Below are 20,110 nucleotides of genomic sequence, written 5' to 3'. Positions count from 1 at the left end.
GCAAATTTTACATATAATATTTTGATAGAAATGTGATAATATATGTTTAAAAAGGATAAGTTAATTTATCATATTGAATTATTTACCCCAGATATTATGTAGTTTCTTCAGTACTGAAAAGTATCTTTTAATTTTAATTTATTTCTTAATCAATGTATAAAAATTATGAAATAATCAATAAAGGATATTAAATTTTGAATTTTTTTTTAATTTAATAGAAAGACGAAAATTAAAATATATGAAAATATATGATGTACAACAGATTTAATAAAACAGTACATAGCAATTATTTAAAGAATAAAAATAAGCATCTGCAAGAAATAAATGAATTTTATAAAAATTCTGACAGTGGCTAAAGAAAGTCAATACTTAAATCAGTTACTAAAAAACGTTTTAAGTCAGTGACAGTGACTTAAAAAGTGACTCTAATAAGAATAAATCATTTAGTTCAATTGTATGTACCTCATTAATTAATAATCTAAATATTTTTGAATGATTTATTATTAGAGATAAGATGATGAAAACAGAATTCTCGAAAACTTTTAGATCTATCTTGACAGAGTGCAACCAACCTCCGCACTATTTTTGCGATCTTATCTATTTTCAAAAATTACCACAATGTCTAGAATTGCGAATAGACATCTTTTACTTGATTCCTGGCTATATTTTTCGAATTCAGACTATAATAAAATTTTTAGCATTCATTATTCCAATTTTTAGATCATATATATATATATATATTTTTTTTTTGCAGTATTTCACGTTGAGTAATTTCAGTTCTAAAATACATAAAAAGAAGGAAAAGTTGAGAAATATTTCTTTGATTTAATGCACTGCAGCAGAACATTAAAGATAAGAAAATTTTTTATTACATTTTAAAGGAATAACAATTTTGTATTTTCTTAATAATAGAATAATAATAATAATATATAATCATTTATTATTGAATGCAAGCTCTATGAAACAATTTTTTTTTAAATATTACTTTTGAAAAGAAAATAAAAAATTATAAGAAATTTAGGCATCCGGTTGCATAATATATATATCTAAGATTTAAAAAGGTTAAATAATAATTACTGAAACAATATTACTACATAATATTTTTAGTATTCTATTTTTTGCAAAAGATATTTTAAAATGAAAATTATTATGTGAAATATTATTGAATTTAATATTTTTATAAATAAAAAGTCAGCTTGGCTTTGTAAATATATATGCATGTATGTTCCAAGACTCCTTCTAAACAACTTCCAAGTTCATATATTTATATACTTTAGGCAATTTGAGAAATGCTATCGGCTTTTAAAAGTGCAAGAAATAATGCCCCATTCAATTAATTAGAAATTAACAGAATTTTTTTTTTATTTTTCTGCATTAATTTTAAAGGATATTATTTAACTAGAAATAATATTTTAATATCTTATAATTCAACTTTTTTCCTTTTATGTGATATCATATTTTTCTGCAGGACATGATTTTTTAAATTTTTATTAATTCTGTAGCAAATGATTGTGAAATGTCATAAAAATAAAATTAATCTACTATTAGTTTTTGAAATTTCTGTTTGATATTGTTTCGAAATATTGTTATTGATTTGGAGATTTTTAAATATACCTAAACGATTTGGAAGAAAAGGGTGATATGCCTTTCATTTTTAAAAGATGGTAAGGCCCAAGTGGAATCAGATAATGTAGTATAAAAAAAGATTTGTGTGTTACAAATTTTTTTATAAAATTGGTTTTTATATTAAAGATTTAAAATTCTGAACAACGCTGGGTATATCTAATTATTTTATAAAAATGAATAAATAATCACTTACCTTACCAAAATATAAATAAATTAAATAATTTAATTAAACTTTATGGATGAAAATACATCCAAGAGCAAGTAAGTAAATAATTCTTCAGAGATCAATAATCTATTTGGGAGAGAGAAAGCGATTGAAATCCAGAAGTAGAGTTTTTCTACTCATCTTCGGTATCAGATGAAGGGATGCAGAAATCACTTCTCGAAACTTTATCGTCACGGACCTGTGTTACGTCACGCTCATCACGTGATTCGATTCATCAGAAAACCTTGAAAAATTGGCACAAATCACGCGGACACTATTCATGAGCGCGAACTGAAAAAGTTTTGCTTTGGTTAAAGTTGTAGTTAATAATTACGATATCTGTTATAAAAATATTGTTTTCATACTTTCTCTACTAAAAATAAGTATGAAAAGTTAAATATAAGTACATTTTGCATATATGTCCTTTCATATTATCCTTATGTCCTTCATCATGTCCATTCATTAACTCGTGAAATTACAACGAACTTTTTCAGTTATTTTCCCAATAGAATTATCATTTTATAAAGAGAAACATAAATTTTAATTACACTAAAACGAGATAATAAAGTTTAATTTCTGAAAAGTAACTGAAAAAATTAAAAAAAAAAACTTCTGCACTACAATATTATGGATACAATATTATTACTATATCATAATAAGGTATGATAAATCAGATTATAATACTATTATTATTATAAAAAAATCTTGAAAAAATAATAACAATAATTTTAAAATTCTTTCATGTGTAGGGAAATAAAATTTCAAATTTCAAAGAAAAAGTAAATTTAGTAATTAAATATAAAAGTATTGATTTTTATATCTATTCTAAATAAGTATTTATTTGTATTATTTTACCCTAGTTATGAGGTTTTTTTATTTGCTTGGTTTTGAAATGTGGCTCATTTCTAGGTCAAGAATCTTGACGAAATAACGACGATAGAAATCTACTAATTGGGATATTTAAATGTAAATGTTGTCATTTCTTAATTTCAAGAAACTAGGGTTAATAAATGTAAAAAATATAATAATTGAAGAAAAATTTGGAATTAAAGTTTTTTGAAAATAGTTTTCTGAAACAATATTTCTTCAAACGTTTCCTTAGAAAAACTTTTTTGGAAAATAGATTTCTGGAAAAAAATTTATTCCAAACGCTTCCTTTTTGAGTTCAGAATTTAAAAATTAAAGATTATTATTATTTTTTGATTATAAATTTGTGAAGGAAGACTTGTCACAAAGATCCAATTTATACAAAAGGAACAACCATTTTAAATATAAGGATTTCTGGAATTACATCTTATCTTTTTAGTTTTTAACCTTACTTTAAGTAAAGATTAGAATGGAAACTTACACACGAAGTTTCTTAGTATTAGCTATTTTGATAAATGTTGTTCATATTTCCAGCAACGAGCGATAACAGTTTTAGTGCTAAATCATTTGAAACAGGGATTTGACTGGGACAGTTTTTAATAGGGAATTTCAAATAAAGAAGGAAAATATAAAGAGTTTTTAAAACAATATTTTTATGAAAGAAGATGTATTTTAATGACTCATAGTTTCCATTTAGAATGAACCAGATAAAATATGGATTTGATATATACAAGCATTATACAGGAACTTTTTTAAACATGATATTTTTATATGTAAAAATCGTAAAAGTATGTATTATAAAGTCACATTTATAAATTAAAAGCAATACTTTATGCATCAAAAAATAAATATACAAATCTTAAATTTTTAGTAAAATAACTGAATTTATGCTACGTTCTTAGGAAAAATTTAGTAACTTGGTGAATTTTTTTTTTGTCTAATGATTCAAAAATTTCACATTAAAGCTTTATAAGATTTTGTAAAAGTTGAAAATTATAACTTAAATGCAATGAAAAAAATTGACAAAATAATAATTTTTACTATACAAAATATGGAAACAAATGATATATATAGATACTATCACTGGAGTTATGTTTTTATAACATCATCAGTATTACACTTATTGATTTGTATTTCGCTGAATCGATTTCTTGTTATAAAATGGTTAAAGCTTTAAAGATTATAAGATTTATATTAATTAACATTAAAGCTTTATAAGATTTTGTAAAAGTTGAAAATTATAACTTAAATGCAATGAAAAAAATTGACAAAATAATAATTTTTACTATACAAAATATGGAAACAAATGATATATATAGATACTATCACTGGAGTTATGTTTTTATAACATCATCAGTATTACACTTATTGATTTGTATTTCGCTGAATCGATTTCTTGTTATAAAATGGTTAAAGCTTTAAAGATTATAAGATTTATATTAATTAACATTAAAGCTTTATAAGATTTTGTAAAAGTTGAAAATTATAAATGCAATGAAAAAAATTGACAAAATAATAATTTTCACTATACAAAATATGGAAACAAATGATATATATAGATACTATAACTGGAGTTATGTTTTTATAACATCAACATTTTTAATAACACATCAGTATTACACTTATTGATTTGTATTTCGCTTAATCGATGTCTTGTTATAAAATGGTACTTAGAAACTCTGATGATATATTTGAAAAAATAACATATTTTTCGCAAAGCTTTTTCTTTAAGGAAAGAATATAATCTTACTGCCTAAAATAAAGACGTAAAATCATAACTGAAAGAATTATTTCCACTATTTTTCAAATATAGAAGTGAAAAAGGAACTAAATTATAACGCAGCACAATTTTTAATGAAAGCAAAACTCAGATGATAAAACGACAGAATTCTAAGAACTGCGCAAGCATGAATCACATTTTCAAAATGTTGCAATATTCCCACAAGGACTTACAACTCTATTTTTTATGGATTATATATTATCCTTTATTCACCAATTTTATTTTATTATTTTACTAGCCGCCTTTGGCGACCAGCCGGTTCGCCAATCTTAATGTTCGTTAACATTTTAATAATTAAATATTTTATGCAATTTCTACTTTAATAGCTTCTTCATCAAAATATTTTAAAACTTCAAATTTTGATTATCATATAATTCATTCATAATATTATAAAGGCCTTCAGTCATAACGTAATATGTATCTCTCTCATTTTCTGTTAGCACCCGTAGAATTTATGCTTTAAATTAAAGTGGAAAGAATTTATCTTCAATTAATATAATAATATTTTTTACTGAAACAAAGCATTTTTTTATAATCTGATTACTGAAAATAGAGTCACTCAGCTTTTAAACTTTATGGGCACTAAAGAATATCTTTTTTAATTTATGTAATATCTCAAGAGTTGGTCAAAAAAATTTTCTTAGATTCATTATGAGCAGATTGATTCATTAACAATGTTTAAATTTAAATGCATCAAACACTAAGAAAATAAAACGAATCGTTTAAAATAAACGGTTGAAAACAGGTTTTAAAAAAACTACTTAAAAAACGATGTACTTAAAACTATAAGCATATACAAAAAATATATAACTAACATAAATACAATTTACTTACAAAAGCATGCAACTAACCCAAAAATAATTTAAATCAGCCATTGATAACGTTGTCATGGCAACAATCAGAACAGAATGCGCATGCGTGAATTTTCTTCGCCGGTTACGTAACGCAAATACGTGATTTTTTCTACGCCAGTTGGGGTAACGCTATGCGGATTAGAAATTTTTAATTTCCTTTATTCTGTTTTATTTTAATTCAAAAGTACTTCAGAATGAATCTGAAAGATCGATTCATTAACAATGTTTAATTTTAAATGCATCAAACATTAAGAAAATAAACAGAACCGATTGAAATAATCCGCCGAAAAATGTTAACCCTAGCCTCATTGCTGTTGGGAGAAAAAAACATTGAAGCCTGACTCATTTGGCGGTGGGGAAAATGGAAGTTTTTTTGGCGGAAAAGTTGGCGGTGGTGAAAATGGAAGATTTTTTTGGCTGGAAAGTTAATTTTTAATTAATAATTAAAATTCTAATTAAAATTTCGAAAAAAGGGACCCCAGGTGCACATTCCCGACCTCTAAGGTATACATGTACCAAATTTGATAGCTGTATGTCAAATGACCTGGTCTGTAGAGCGCCAACACACACACACATTGAGCTTTATTATAAGTATAGGTTAATCATTTTAATACATCTGTCTTAATAAAACCATGATTGGATAAATTTTGTTCTTATTTCCAGATCAAACGATTTTTATATACTATGATTTTTGTACTATTTTCAATAAATAAAATATTTTTGCTTAAATAACTTGAAATTTGCAGAATTTTATTGAGTAAAATTTTAATTGAAGAAACAAATTATTACAATGTTTAATTGTGGAGAAATTCGATTTTGGACACTTCTCCATTTAAAAATAAAAATCCTATTTTAGAATTTTTTTTAATTGATAAATTAATCTTTTGGACATTAATTAAAAAGTATGTTCGATTATATTTGTTTAAAATATTCAAGTGTTACTGGATACTTGTCTTAAATGATCTTTAAATATGATCCAATATTTTTTCTTTTAAATATTGTCTGTCTACTTTGCACTTACATGTGCATAAAAACATAGTAATAACTTTTTAATCAATACAGAATTGCAGTATTACTGTTCAATACATATAATTAGATACTAAATTAAGCATACAAAATTATAAAAAAAATTCTGAAAATTTCTTTTTAAAATTAACTTTGAAGTTCTTTAATTTAATATGAAAAGCAATAAAAGGAAGACAAATAAAAGATCTGATTAGTTTCACCAAAATTAGAGCTTGCATAAGAATTTCTAATACGAGTTTACTCATAATTTTTTCCTAATTCCAAGAAAATATTTTCTTCTTTTGTTAAAATACACAGAAATTTTTTATCATTCGAATATCAATGAAAGATAAAGTTTTTACATTTGTTTATCTTTATATTTTCGATACAAATAAGAATTTTAATTTAAAATACAACGTAATTATTACAAACTAACAGTAATGATTTGTTTACTATGTCTTTTCAAATATCGTTTACATTTAAATGAAATAGAATTTTAAGGATTATATACTATTTTTGTATTATCTTAAAAGTATAAGTAACGTAAAAAATTGGAAATTAATTAACAATATTTGCAAATTAATTTGATTAGTTGAAAGGAATTTTTAGAATAGCTTTATCGCCATTGCCTGCTATTTATAAGTTAATGTTCTTTTTTTGTAGAATATACGTAAAATAGAGCTTGTATCACTTACTAAATCAAGATTGTAATGTATCATGCACTCAATTAAAAAATTTTAAATGCCACAAATTTCTCACGACAATTTTCTTTAAATATTTTTTTATTAATTTTCATAGCATAATTAAAAAAACAATGTCTTTTAGTCACTGGCTTTCATCTAATTAATCCCCTTAATTATGAATTTATACAATTTTGATATGGAAGATGGCATACCATTTTTCACATCTCTTGCTCATTACGTTTCTGAGTAAGAACATTAGAGCAAAAAGAATGTCAAAGACTGCTGGGCAATTAAAAATTCGACAGAGTTGCTGCAAAATTTTATACATATTTGTAAGTCTGGTTCTAAACTCGTATCCGCATTGAAGTAAACGGACAGCTAGATTTTCTTTAGACGAATATTGTCCACAATTTTATGCAAACTTACAGCTCTTGTACAAAGACAGCTATTGAATCTCACCTTACTCCTTTTTAATTAGAAATTTTTTTACGTATTATTCATGTGTGCTTACTTGTATGTTACATTTTGTTATTTACTTAATTTTAATTTTCTTTACCTATCCGTGTTATTTATTTTGTATTTCTATATTACTTACTTATGTTACTTGTTTGCATTTTCCATGCAGTCAAGCGAAATGCTCATTTAAAGAAATATTAAATTTCACACCTTTAACTTGTTCCATATTTGAGTTATATAGTGTTCACATATAAACGAACACATTTCAATTATTTAATTTTTGAGGGAATTCAAAGGAATCTAAAACATATTACTTTCCTTAAAATCATAAAGTATATTACTTTCATTAAAATCATAAAACATATTATTTTCATTAAAATCATAAAGCATATTACTTTCATTAAAATCATAAAACATATTACTTTCATTAAAATCATAAAACATTACTTTCATTAAAATCATAAAACATATTACTTTCATTAAAATCATAAAACATATTACTTTCATTAAACTCATAAAACATATTACTTTCATTAAAATCATAAAACATATTACTTTCATTAAAATCCTAGAATCAAAATACTTGATCTTTACAATGTTTCTTTTCTGTTTTTGTTTACTTAATATATAACAATGTTAAAGCTGTTCACTCCAAATATTTCACCATCTTGAATTATACCTAACTATTTTCTTCAATGAGATAATATCAATTAAAAATTTCCTCAATGAATCAAAACGTTATTCCTGTAATTTTAAATCCTTTTATTATAATTTTTTTACAAAAAATAAAAAAATATATTTATATTTATTCTATTCATTCGAATCAGATATTTTCGAACCCTATTTAAAATCGAAAACGTGGAATGTATTTTTAACATAAAAATTTTTTTTTTGAGCTTCATGATCTTCCTATTGTTAAAAATTATTTAAAACTAAATATGAGAATATTCCGCTTTTAATAAATAAAATAATATTATGGTTTGCTTCTATGAAATAAGAAAGCGCATCATTTCAAATCAATGTATTCCATGATATAAAGAATGTTGTTTATAAAAGAGATAAGAGGCAATTTACATATCAAAATTTAAAATTCTCAGAATTTTTCTATGTAAATTCCTTCCTATCTGTTTGTAATTACCATTATTTATGAAGAGGATTTCGTCTTACATTTTTCTTCTAATAACTGTTGCGTTCAGAGGTTAAGAACCTTCACGAATTCCAGTGAAAGATTTTAGAGCAGTATCAATTGAAAAAGTTAGGTTATAAATTGCTATGAAAAGCAATGAAATGCATGACCGATTCTAAATACTTGATAATTCTTATTTAAAAACTTTTCATCTATTTAGAATTTTAAAAAGAATTTTCCTTTTAAAGATCAATTATATTTATGTTCGGTTATATTAATTAAAAGTGTTTTCAGCTCTTTCAAGCGGAACTTTTTCATCAGGAATTATTTCAAATTTTATGGAGAAATGTCACATGTAGAGAAAGCCATGTTGAATAGAATGTTCTATTCAACGTTTTCCCATTCGTTAACGTAATGAGGAAATTTTCATTAATTTGTGGATCTGAATAAGACTACATCTTAAAGCCCTTTTACTACCAGTTTTTTAAAGATGCAGTTACTTCAATTTGAATTATAGATTATTTTTTTCTTCTTTTTGATGACAGCGCTATTTGTTTTGTACTTTGTGATAACTCTTGAATGGTTAGCGCTTCATTGTCAATAATCAGAATACTGACATCATCATAATTCTTTGAGATGATATCACGCATGAGAATAATAGTAAAAATTTAATTAGTAAAATAATAGTAAGAATGAAAATTCATAAATTGCGTAAAATAATTGAAGTTTATTGTGAAGGATTAAAAATATATTATATGAATGTATTTCGTTTAAACATGAATATTATTTTTCGATTAATTAATTATCGTTCGTTCTGGCAATCATATATAGTTTAAAATGCTTGCAAACTTTGAAAATTCGTAGCAAAATTAATACTGGGAAAAAGTTCCGATTCGCGCGAATGTGATTAGAGAAACTGAATATTTTTTTCAAGTATAAAAAAATTATTCCTAAAATAATTGAAAGACAGCATTCACACTGCACAAATTAAATATGCAAATGTATTGTTTATAAAACAGTTTATTGAATATATACCGAAGAAGAAATCAGATTTTCAATTTATTATGATAAGTATATGTTTAAGAGAAGTATATTCTGTATTTCAGATTCAGATAAACAATTCATAGAGTCACAATCTAAAATGTGGACAAGTTTCTCATGTAGAGGTATTTAAATGAGAAAAATTTTAAAATATTTATGTAATATTAGACAGAATATGTTTGTAAAGATAGTTTTAGATGTTTCAAAGGAGTATAATTTAAAACATATATTATTATAGGAAACATTTCATTAAAATTTTTAATGTTATATTTAAAATCTGTTTATTTGCATTTAAAAACATAAATTATATAATTGCGATAGATTGTATAGAATTATATAATTGCGATTTCTTAGAATTAAAAGATTGTTAAAGGAAACTATAAAAAGAAAATGTTTAGATTTTAATATAAATAAAAGTCATTGTGGCTATATGTTCCATTCTTCTCCTGTGTAATATAATTGAATCTATCCAAATTTTATAATTATTTATAACAGGAAGAATATCGTTATTTTCTAAAAATACAAAAGCTAAAAAATATCTGATTCATTAGAAATTAATTAAAATTTTATAATTTTTTTCGCAGTAATTTTGGAGAAAATTTGTCCACAAGAATATTTTTAAATCGCCTTAGAATTTTAAAAATTTCATTTTCAATAATACCAGTTTCCTTTCCGTACAATTTTTCTTTTTATTTTAATTTATTTTTTAAAATTTTATAAATAATCGATAAGATGCAAACGATTTAAAAAAAAAGAAAACTTTTAGCCACTTTGGTTTTAGACAATAATGAGAGTTTGAATATTTCTATCTTTATTTTTTGACATTTCAGTTTTTCTAAATGACTTTTGGCAGCGTTTTCTTATTGGTTTAAAAAGACAGCTTGTGCAATATTTGCACAGTATTGATTTTTGATATTGGAGAACAAAAATACAAGCGAAGAATTGATGCCAAAGTACATTACAAATTGCCATTGTACAACAAAATTAGAAACAATAACTGATTCGCTTTATTTATATGATGAAAGTTAGAATAGATGGTTTTTAAAAATCGTCTAATTCAATCAATCTTTTCATATTACTCAGACGATAAGAGGATTTTGTGTATTTTAATACTTTATATAAAAGTAGTTTTTGCATTAAAAATATAAAATATAGAGTTATTTTAATCATTAACAATTGCAAATACTTTAGCTAGTATTATTTTTCGGTGAAATAACATTTAGAAAAAGTCACATTTTAGTTGTTCCAGAAAATATTAACAAACTACAAGTTTCATAAATCTTTTTAAAATCTTCTTGCTTGTTGATTTTAATTCACAAAAAACTGTTTAGTTTCAAAAAATATTTATAATTACCTAAAACTGTCAAAAGGCCTTTATAAGAAACGAAGTATTTCTTCTGTTTTGATTCTCTCCACGGATTTACATTTCACTTCTACATAATCCCGTTTATTAGAGAAACGATGTAATAAACGTGATCGTATAGAAGTATATCGTAAATATGTAGATACAGGTAAACTTGTCTGCGGAATCTGCAATAAAACATTTTTTATGCTGTCAAATTGTTTTGTTCCAGACAGACTTAGTTCAAGCAAATATTATATTAAATTAATGTAGGATGAATACAGAGATTTATTTTGACGCAATTAATGGATCAGTCAAACTTCTTTTAAATTCTCTCTAGAATTTTGAATTTATATTAATAATTCATCACACTTTTAGATATTTAAAATGATTTTATTATTTTTTTTTTCAAAAATTTACTATAGATGAATTTAATTGCTTCGGAATGTTCTGATTCGTATTTACAAGTAAGTAAAATGTTTTGGTTTGCTTTCTTGTAATTTACATAAAAATAATGTCGAAATATCTTCTGCAATTTGTGTTTATTTAATTTTAAGTCAAAACTAAAACCTTTAGAAAGTTATTGATATTCCTGAATTAGTGTTGCTTGTTAAATACGTCTGTAACTAATGTCCTATGGGATTAAAAGTTATATGGGTATATTTTCTTTATTTGCATGAGAACTTAAAATGCATTCAGTCGAAAAAGTTATCCAAAAATCAACTTAAAAAGATTTAATTATATTAGATCTGAATGATTTGAATTCTATCGTTTATTCTTATGTTTCATTGAACAGTTGTTGTATTCAAATATTTGATACGGTTTTATAAATTTTTTTATTTATTTATGACCTTATTGTTATAAACAATTATTATTAATTTTTTCAAATAAGCTTTATTGATTCAACATTTATTATTTACTATTAATCATTAATTATCTAATAATGAGTCTGATGTATCTTATGATTATTGGTAAATTTTGTAGTTATATAATGTAATTATTTATCATCTAAAGAATTAGTTCCTAATCATTATTAGGTATAAAATATTAATAATTTAATATTAGAATAAGGTTAATCATTTATTATTTAACTACTTATTATTATTAATTTAGTTGCGAATAATTTATTATTTATTAAAATGCTAAAAAATAAAAACAGTCCTTACTCGCCAATTTTAAACAATAAAATCTCAACATTTTAGAAGTAATAGCTTTATTTTGTTGTATTCATTTTCAGGTCAAATATTGTTTATTTAAATTTTTACTAATCATCATTATTTGCGAATCATTATTAGATATAAAATGTTATTACTAATTTAATATAAAAATAAGGTTAATCATTTATTATTTAACTAATTATGATTACTAATTTAGTCATGAATAATTTATTATTTATTAAAAATGCGAAAAAATAAAAACAACCCTTAATTGTCAATTTTAAACAATAAAATCTCAACATTTTAAAAATAATAGTTCTATTTTGTTGTATTGATTTTCAGATACAGTATTGTTTATTTATAATTTTTGAATAAATTAATTTTTTGTGGCCTTGTCAGTTTTGAGTTAGCCATGACCCTCAGAAATCTTTTTCACAATAAAGATTAAATAGGTTGGAATCTGATTTTAAACAATACCAATTTAATTCCAACAGTTATGTAACAACGAAAGTGAGAAAAAAAAGCTTTTCTAATTCCTGTCTGGATTACAAGTTAAATCGCAGGAATTCACTAGGGCAAAAATTGATTGTGAAAAAGGATGTATCAATTCCAGACAGGATGGAAATCTGAGCAAGATCTATTAGATTAAATCGATGTAAAAAGTCCAATCGTCATTGAAATGACAGAAATAGAATGGGAGATAATTTCAGGCAGGAAATTTTCAGTCACCAAAAGCTTAGACGCAATTTCAACGTTAAACTATTAATTTTTTGCGTATACTTACTACCAAAAGCAGCAACAAACTAACTCAACTTGTAATTCTTATCAGGTAGAAATATTATCATAGGTACAAGGTAATTTCTAAATTTAAATGGTATATTTATTTTCTTCAAACATACAATTTATGTTATTCTAAAACCTGCATAAATAGAAAATATATTTATAATAAATGATATTCTTTCTGCAAAAATGGGAATATTTTCTACATGCTGGAAAAGAAATAAATTAAAGAAAGATTGCAAAAAAAAAAAGAACAAATCAAAGAACGGTTGTAAAAATAGAAATGGACGTTCCTATAATATCTTCAAATTATTGTTATCAAGCAAGAAATTTTTTTAAAAATTGTTTGTTTTTAGTACTATATTATAATATTAAATGTCAGTACTATTGGAGTAGAATATAGTGCTATTACTAGACCCTTAAAGTAAGATATACTTTATAAATTGATATTACCTCTTTCTCTACTAATCCGATCCAATCGGCCGTGTAAATATTATACTAAATCGCCAGTTTCAATTTCAAACAGGGGATGCAGGATGTAAAGCTCCGACATCCTTGTGATAATTCGTTTTACATTCTAGTCACCTCATTTGCAACGTAAATCGGCCTTCCAGTATAGCATTTGCACTGTCGGTTGGATCGAGTCAGTAATGAAGGGTTTAAAGGGACAAGAACTTATCCAGTAATAATATGTGAACTTTTTGATGATAGAAAAAGAGTGAGGTAAAAGAGAAGGTCCTTCTTTCTTTTCTTTTATCTTGTTAAAATATCTTAGACATTGCAATATTTATAATTTCAAATGAAATTGATTTAGATGAAATTAAAAACGTACTCTAATTATTAATTCTGTTTATAGATTTCAATTTAAAATAGAAATTTTTAAGTACTAAAATTTTTTTCTTGATTTAGGGAGGTAGTGTTTTACCCGCATAGAGATTTTGCTCCTTGTCTCGGGGATAAATAAATTATATTAACTTGCAACATTATTAGCTCATTGAATTAACAAAAGCTATTTAAGGCACTTTAAAAGATGAATTATTATTATTAATATTTTCAGGAAGATTTTCTAAATTTGAGGACTGCCTTTGGCGTTTTTATATATAAATGTAACTTCTTTTAGCAGGTTATTGATTTATGCTTCATATATTTACAACAAATTTGATGGACATTTTCATTATAAGTCTTTGGAAGAGCTCATTTGGTCCCATCCTGCAGTTTATCCGTTTTAATTAAAGTCTCGAACAAGTAATTTTTTAATCCAACATTTAAAAACATTCTATATTAAATAAGACATTATAAATCTGCTAATGAAATAAAAAAGTCATATGTGTGTATGTGTGTGTGTGTGTGTGCATCTGTTGCCACTTTACAGACCATGTCATTTGACTTAGAGCTACTAAATAATGTACCAGTACACTTTGGTGGGTAAAAACTAGCTTCTTGGAATATTTTTTTTAAATTTTTAAATTTTTATTTTTATTTAATTAAAAAAACTACCGAGACTGTGCTGATTTTTCTGTGAAATATTTATAATAAATATTTCTGTAAAATAATAATTTTTAAATCTTTTTGAAATTCAAGTAATTATAATTTTTAAAATTATCTTTAACAGTATTTTTTTAGAATATTTTATTGTTGCAAGAGAATTGAAACTGCTTTTGTTATTCCCTTAAATACTTAATCGGTTGATTTTTTTCTTTGTTTAAGCAGCTAAGGAAGAATGATTATGTTAATAATTTGATAATCAACAATTGTCTGCGAAATTATCATATAAAATCAGAAAATGAAACCTCAAAATGATGAAAGATAATTTAAGATGTAAAAACAGATTATTCGGAGAATTGTATATCTTTAATGGCTTTATGAAATTACTGGAATTGATTCTATGCTCATGTTCTTCATAAGCAAAATAGTTGTAAGGTTATTAAGTTTATACGATTTTAATGTCTATCAAAATTTGATACCTAAAAATATTATGCTCAAAGAATCATGCTCATAAAGTGATGTTGAAGAGATTTAATGGAAGTTAAACTCATCTAGTATTGGTCATCAAAGGCAGCTAATCATAAAATAATTATAATATATTTAAAGGGTTCTTCATAAATTGTTATCATAAGAAAAAATTCCTAGATTCGATTTTATATTCAGGTTCTATATAAACAAAACCAATTTAAGATTACTAAGTTCATACGATTTTAATGTCTGCCCAATTTAATATTGAAAAATGCAATGCTTAGAGAATGAATCATGAACGTAAAGTGATACAGAAGAAATTTAATGAATGCTGAACACATTCAATATTGCCGTCGAACTAGATGGTCGCCGAAGGCAGCTAAGTAAAATAAGCATAATGCATATACAGGGTTCTTCATGAATTGCTATCATAAGAAAAAAATTCATTTTCACTAATGACCTTTCAAGATCAAATAAAATATACCCATTTCCCTTACTGCTTGACTAACAACAAAACAATAGCCAGATTTCATGGTCGAAAAAATATTCGTGTTACGATATTTCTGCACGTGCCTTCGGAAACAATGATGTTCGAAAACTATGATCTCAAAATGGTAAATACTCACTTGCACGCAATGTCAACAAAGTTCAGAACAACGAAGAGGAACTTTTTTCCGGTAAGTCATCTTCGTATTTATGATTTCTTTTCATGTCTTTGGAAACCTAAACTTTTGTACTTCACACGGATATTGCTAGAAATAAAGAGATAAAACTAATTTAAATTCTGAAATATTAAAATATATTGCATAATTTATCAATAAATTATGAAGAGAAAGAATAAAATCATAAAGATAAATAAAATTATAAAGAATCAAATCATAAATAAATTGAAATCATTAAAATTCAAAACTTTCTCAAAGCTACAATTCGAATTCATTCACATCTGCGTAGGCAGCATAGATTTTATTTCATGGACGAGAATCTAAAACATAAACTGAGAAAGTTTTATAAGCATTCATATAATATATATATCTGATTCATTGCACGTAATTTTCAAATACACATTTTTTGAGTCAAGTGTTTGCAAAATTACCATTTGTGCCGAATTTAATATTTATTATTAATGTAAGAAAATGTTTCAGCTAGTAAAATATGTTTTTATGCGCCTGAAAAAAATTATACAATTTGAAGAAGTTTCATATAAATGTTGATGATGTTTTCATATAAATGCTATGTATATTGACATTTTTTTCTATTATTTGTTACAAAGATAAACCTAATTTATTTTCAGCAAGCTCTCGAGTATCTAGTTTGTGACTATCCAGTTTCTGTACTGTCTGGTCTAGTTTTCTTTTATCGTAATTAAGTGAGGAAGGCAAGGCTCCGCATTTGCAACATTGCCAAAGCATTGGAAGCGAACTAAAACGCAAAAGCAGCCATCTATTAGGGATTTTTTCAAAAATTAAAAACAGTAAGTTTTGACTCTTATCTTAAGGTTACTTTTCCGTATCTAAGTAATCATTTATCAATGAAAAATATAATCAGTTTGAGTAAATTTCCTTAAGAACTAGACCTACAATTTTCGGTAATGTTTTATTTATACTTTCTGCATTTAAGTTAGGGATTTTAAAATTTATGGTAAAATGTAAACAATTTATATCCTTTAAAATATTTTCTCTCTAATAAATTGTTAAAATGTGCAGAGCATATAAACGCACATACTTAAAGGAACATATATTAACAGTTCAAACAGAGCCTTCTATTTTAACTCGACACGTTTCCGGCAACTGCTTCTATGAGTCACAGAGCCGCTTTCACATTCTACTTTGCTTGAGAAAAATGAAGGGTATAGAAATCAATAAGAAGTGAGAAAATACGTATTAATAACAGTGCGTTTTTTCATAAAAAAAAAACTTGTCTTTTGACATTGATGGACAAAGAAATGAGTTCAAAGAACTCTACCCTATCCGGCTTTTTTATTATCCGGCCTGTCCTTCCGCCACATTAAGTCGGACACTCGGGAGTGGAAAAGTAAGTTGATCCATCTCACCCAAAAAGGTTTTAGGGAGAAAAGGACCGCCAGGAATGAGTACCCAAAGAGCACTCCGGAGATCCGCCATGCCAGTTCCTCGGGCAAGGCAGCACACGGAATCCATCTACGACCGAGCGAGCGGCACCGGGGGCGACCCGGACTCATCGTCACTCCTCCCGTGCGAGTCTATTTAAAATCTCAATTGTTACAAACATTGTCGGAACAGTGGTAGTTTTAAATAACAATAGTATATATTATATCACTCAACCCACCCTGTGGGGAGAAATAGTATGTCAACAAAGTACTCTTCCCATAACAGTTGGGTAGGAATGTTTATTTACAGTAGCTCAACCTACTTCAGTGGGGAGAATCTCTTAGTTAACATTTGCTCGACCCTCATTAATGGGAAGATATATGTTTAATTACATTTGTTCGACCCACCACATGGGGAAAATTCTCTTTGCACAAAACCACCAGGAGTGAGTGGCTAAGATCACCGCTCCGGCAAAATGATCATTATAAACTGGGACAATACGAAAAGTTTGGTGAGCCGGGGGAAGCGCTCGCCGGTTCCTCGACTAATGGAGACTAACTATTTTTAATATATATTTAAGTATATTTTTAATATGTTATAAATTATTTTTACTTTGTATGTCTGTTAATAATATATCTTAGTTTTAGATGGGTGTACGAATATTACAGTGTTTAGATTGAAGATTAGACTATGGTTTGTATATCAGGTGGTATTCCTTTAACTCCAATATATTGTCCTGTAATTATCATCTTCATCACATCTCATCCCCTTTTTAGTTATTATAATGAATGAAATTTTATCACTTTTCCCTTTCTTTTTTTCAGATAAGATAAAAGTCATCTGCAGGAAAAAAAGTATTTTTTTAAAATTTACTATCCCGTGTTCTGATTTTAAAATTTCTAAGTCCAAATTGTTTCATATATATGAGGGATGGATAAATTTGTTAAAATCATGGTTCCCCCCCCTCTCCAGCCACTGATTGCACTGTCCCGTACAAAGCCATTTCAAGAAGATTTTACAATAAAAACACAAGAACACTTTAAAAATGTCAAACACACAAGCACAGACTAACACAGTAAATAAAAAAAGACACATATATTCGAAAATAACAATAGTTGAATAAGTTAAGTTATTTTAGAATACATCGAGACCTCACCACGAGGGGGCCAGCTATGGCTGAGGATCATAGGGTGGATTCCACCCCATATTAATTTTAATTGTAATTTCTATAGTCATTCCACTACAAGTACTTAATCCTTAAAAGAAAAGCCCTTTCACCCTCCAAGGGCGACTTCCATGAAGAAAATTCCTCGTCTCGCCTTCAACCCATTTGGTCCATTTGGTTGTTAACGGTTTTTCTCATTATGTATATATGTATAAATTTGCCTAGGTGCCAATTGGGGGGTATCAGAAAACATAAAATTATGTGAAATTAAATTTTATAACAGGTCTATATAAGATCCTCAACCAAGAGAAAGAAAAAATAAAAATAAATAAATAGGGATGAAAATATACTAATTAAGTAAAGTTAACTAAATAAATATAGCAGTAATTTTATTTATCTAATTTAAATGCTCTCCATCTGTCTGAAACCAAAAATTCCCAAGAACTCCCACACCGGTGAGCGGTTCGGGGCCAAAATGTAGTGTTATATTTAAAATCAGCTAAAATCCGTTCAATTAAAATCTGCTTATAAAGAATATAAAAGAATAAAATCTACTCCCACTACTATCGCTGCGCCAATTCTTCGCCGATCCATGAGTGTCAGGCCGCACTTAATACTCGCTTGGAATCTCCAGGCATCCCATGTGAAGAGACGTTTATTCTGTTCGAGTTCCAGATCCTGTACCACAGTTGCCAAGATGCGAGTTAATTTTATTTTAAGTGGAGGACAATGATGCATTGTTAAGTATAAAATATTTCATTAAAATGTTTAAAAGAGTCTCTAATAACATTAACAGTCTAAAATTTTAAAAGTCTCAGTAATTTAAAAACAATAGAGTAAGATGGAAAACTCTAAAAATCTCATTTAAAATCCATAATATTTTGTCCCCTGACAGGCCCTTGGTCCGCTTCCCCAGGCTCCTCCTCCCGGTAGAAAAATCCCACCAGGAGCGAGGCCGAGAGAACTGAGGACCCCCGATAACACCCATAGGCAGTTTCCCATCAGTCCAATTCTCACCTCATAGCTCTCAAGCAATCAATTAACAGATTATTAAAACAACTAAAACCTTATAGAGTTTTAAAATAAACATTCGTCATTAGGTGGCGTGGCGATGTTTTGTAGACTCTTTGTAAAAAAAAAAAAAAGAAAATAAAGGAAAAAATGTTTCCATAGTTGGTAAAATTTAATTTTTGCAGATTCATTCTATTAATTTCGGTCACTAACTCACTATAGATGAAACCATAGATCCGGCTCTAGAGCTTTCTGAATTAGCAAAACTTAATATCACCAACTATGATTTTTTTATAAGAAAACAAAATCTGCAAAAAATATTTAAGATATTTGCGCAGCACCCCCTTACTTTGAAAAAATTATCTTTCTTTTTCTGATTTTCACAGAGCGCATCTCACTTGTATTACATTCTAGTGAAATTTTCCATTCCAGAGGACAACATTCCCAAACAGAATGCACGTAACGTCAAAATATGATGTCTTTTTCATTGTAAACAACAGTTACACACACCACCACAGTACCCCGACATCAATGCCATTGAATGTTCGTGGGCCATACTTGAAACAGTGGTTCAAAAATATAAAATTAGAAACAAAACCCATTTAAAACAAGTGGTGCAGGAAGAATGGGTAAAATATTTTCAGATACCATCAAAAATGGGTCGAATCGGTACCATGACGTTTAGAGACCATTATAAGAGCCAAAAGACATGCAATTTAATAGTGACACTTTGTTTCTATGTATGATATCACAAAAATTTCATTGGTGTGTTCTCAATTTGTTGAGGCAAAATTCTGCTTATGTGTATTTAAAATGCTTCTGAAATTTTTCGTTGATTTTTCTTTATTTTTACTCTAAACTAAACCATTTGTTATGTGTAAAAATAAAAACATGTTTGCACTTCCTGGTAATGTGTTATTTATATTGAAAGTCGCATTTGTCAAGTAAAAGTAAGTAACTCAAGTAAAAGTACTCTCAATTTTTTGAGCCACT

General features: G+C 26.4%; 1 protein-coding gene across 3 annotated transcripts in view; it reads right to left on the bottom strand.

Annotated features, from left to right (window-relative positions):
• The window catches only part of LOC129966259 (putative sodium-dependent multivitamin transporter), a 58,732-nt gene extending 43,163 nt beyond the window's left edge, over positions 1-15,569 (bottom strand). Inside the window, exon 1 of one of the 3 annotated variants that reach the window (XM_056080698.1) lies at positions 15,502-15,569. The gene's annotated coding sequence lies outside the window, so the exon portion shown is untranslated. Of the gene's footprint in view, positions 1-1,819; positions 1,958-15,501 lie in introns of those variants that run through there. The other 2 variants (XM_056080676.1, XM_056080690.1) reach the window with 2 other exon arrangements.
• Positions 15,570-20,110: the final 4,541 nt, after the last annotated feature.

Source organism: Argiope bruennichi, chromosome 1, assembly GCF_947563725.1.
Source record: "Argiope bruennichi chromosome 1, qqArgBrue1.1, whole genome shotgun sequence".
Classification (NCBI taxonomy): Eukaryota; Metazoa; Arthropoda; class Arachnida; order Araneae; family Araneidae; genus Argiope; species Argiope bruennichi.
Note: the sequence above shows the minus strand (reverse complement) of the source record. Positions and strands in the feature narration are given on the sequence as shown.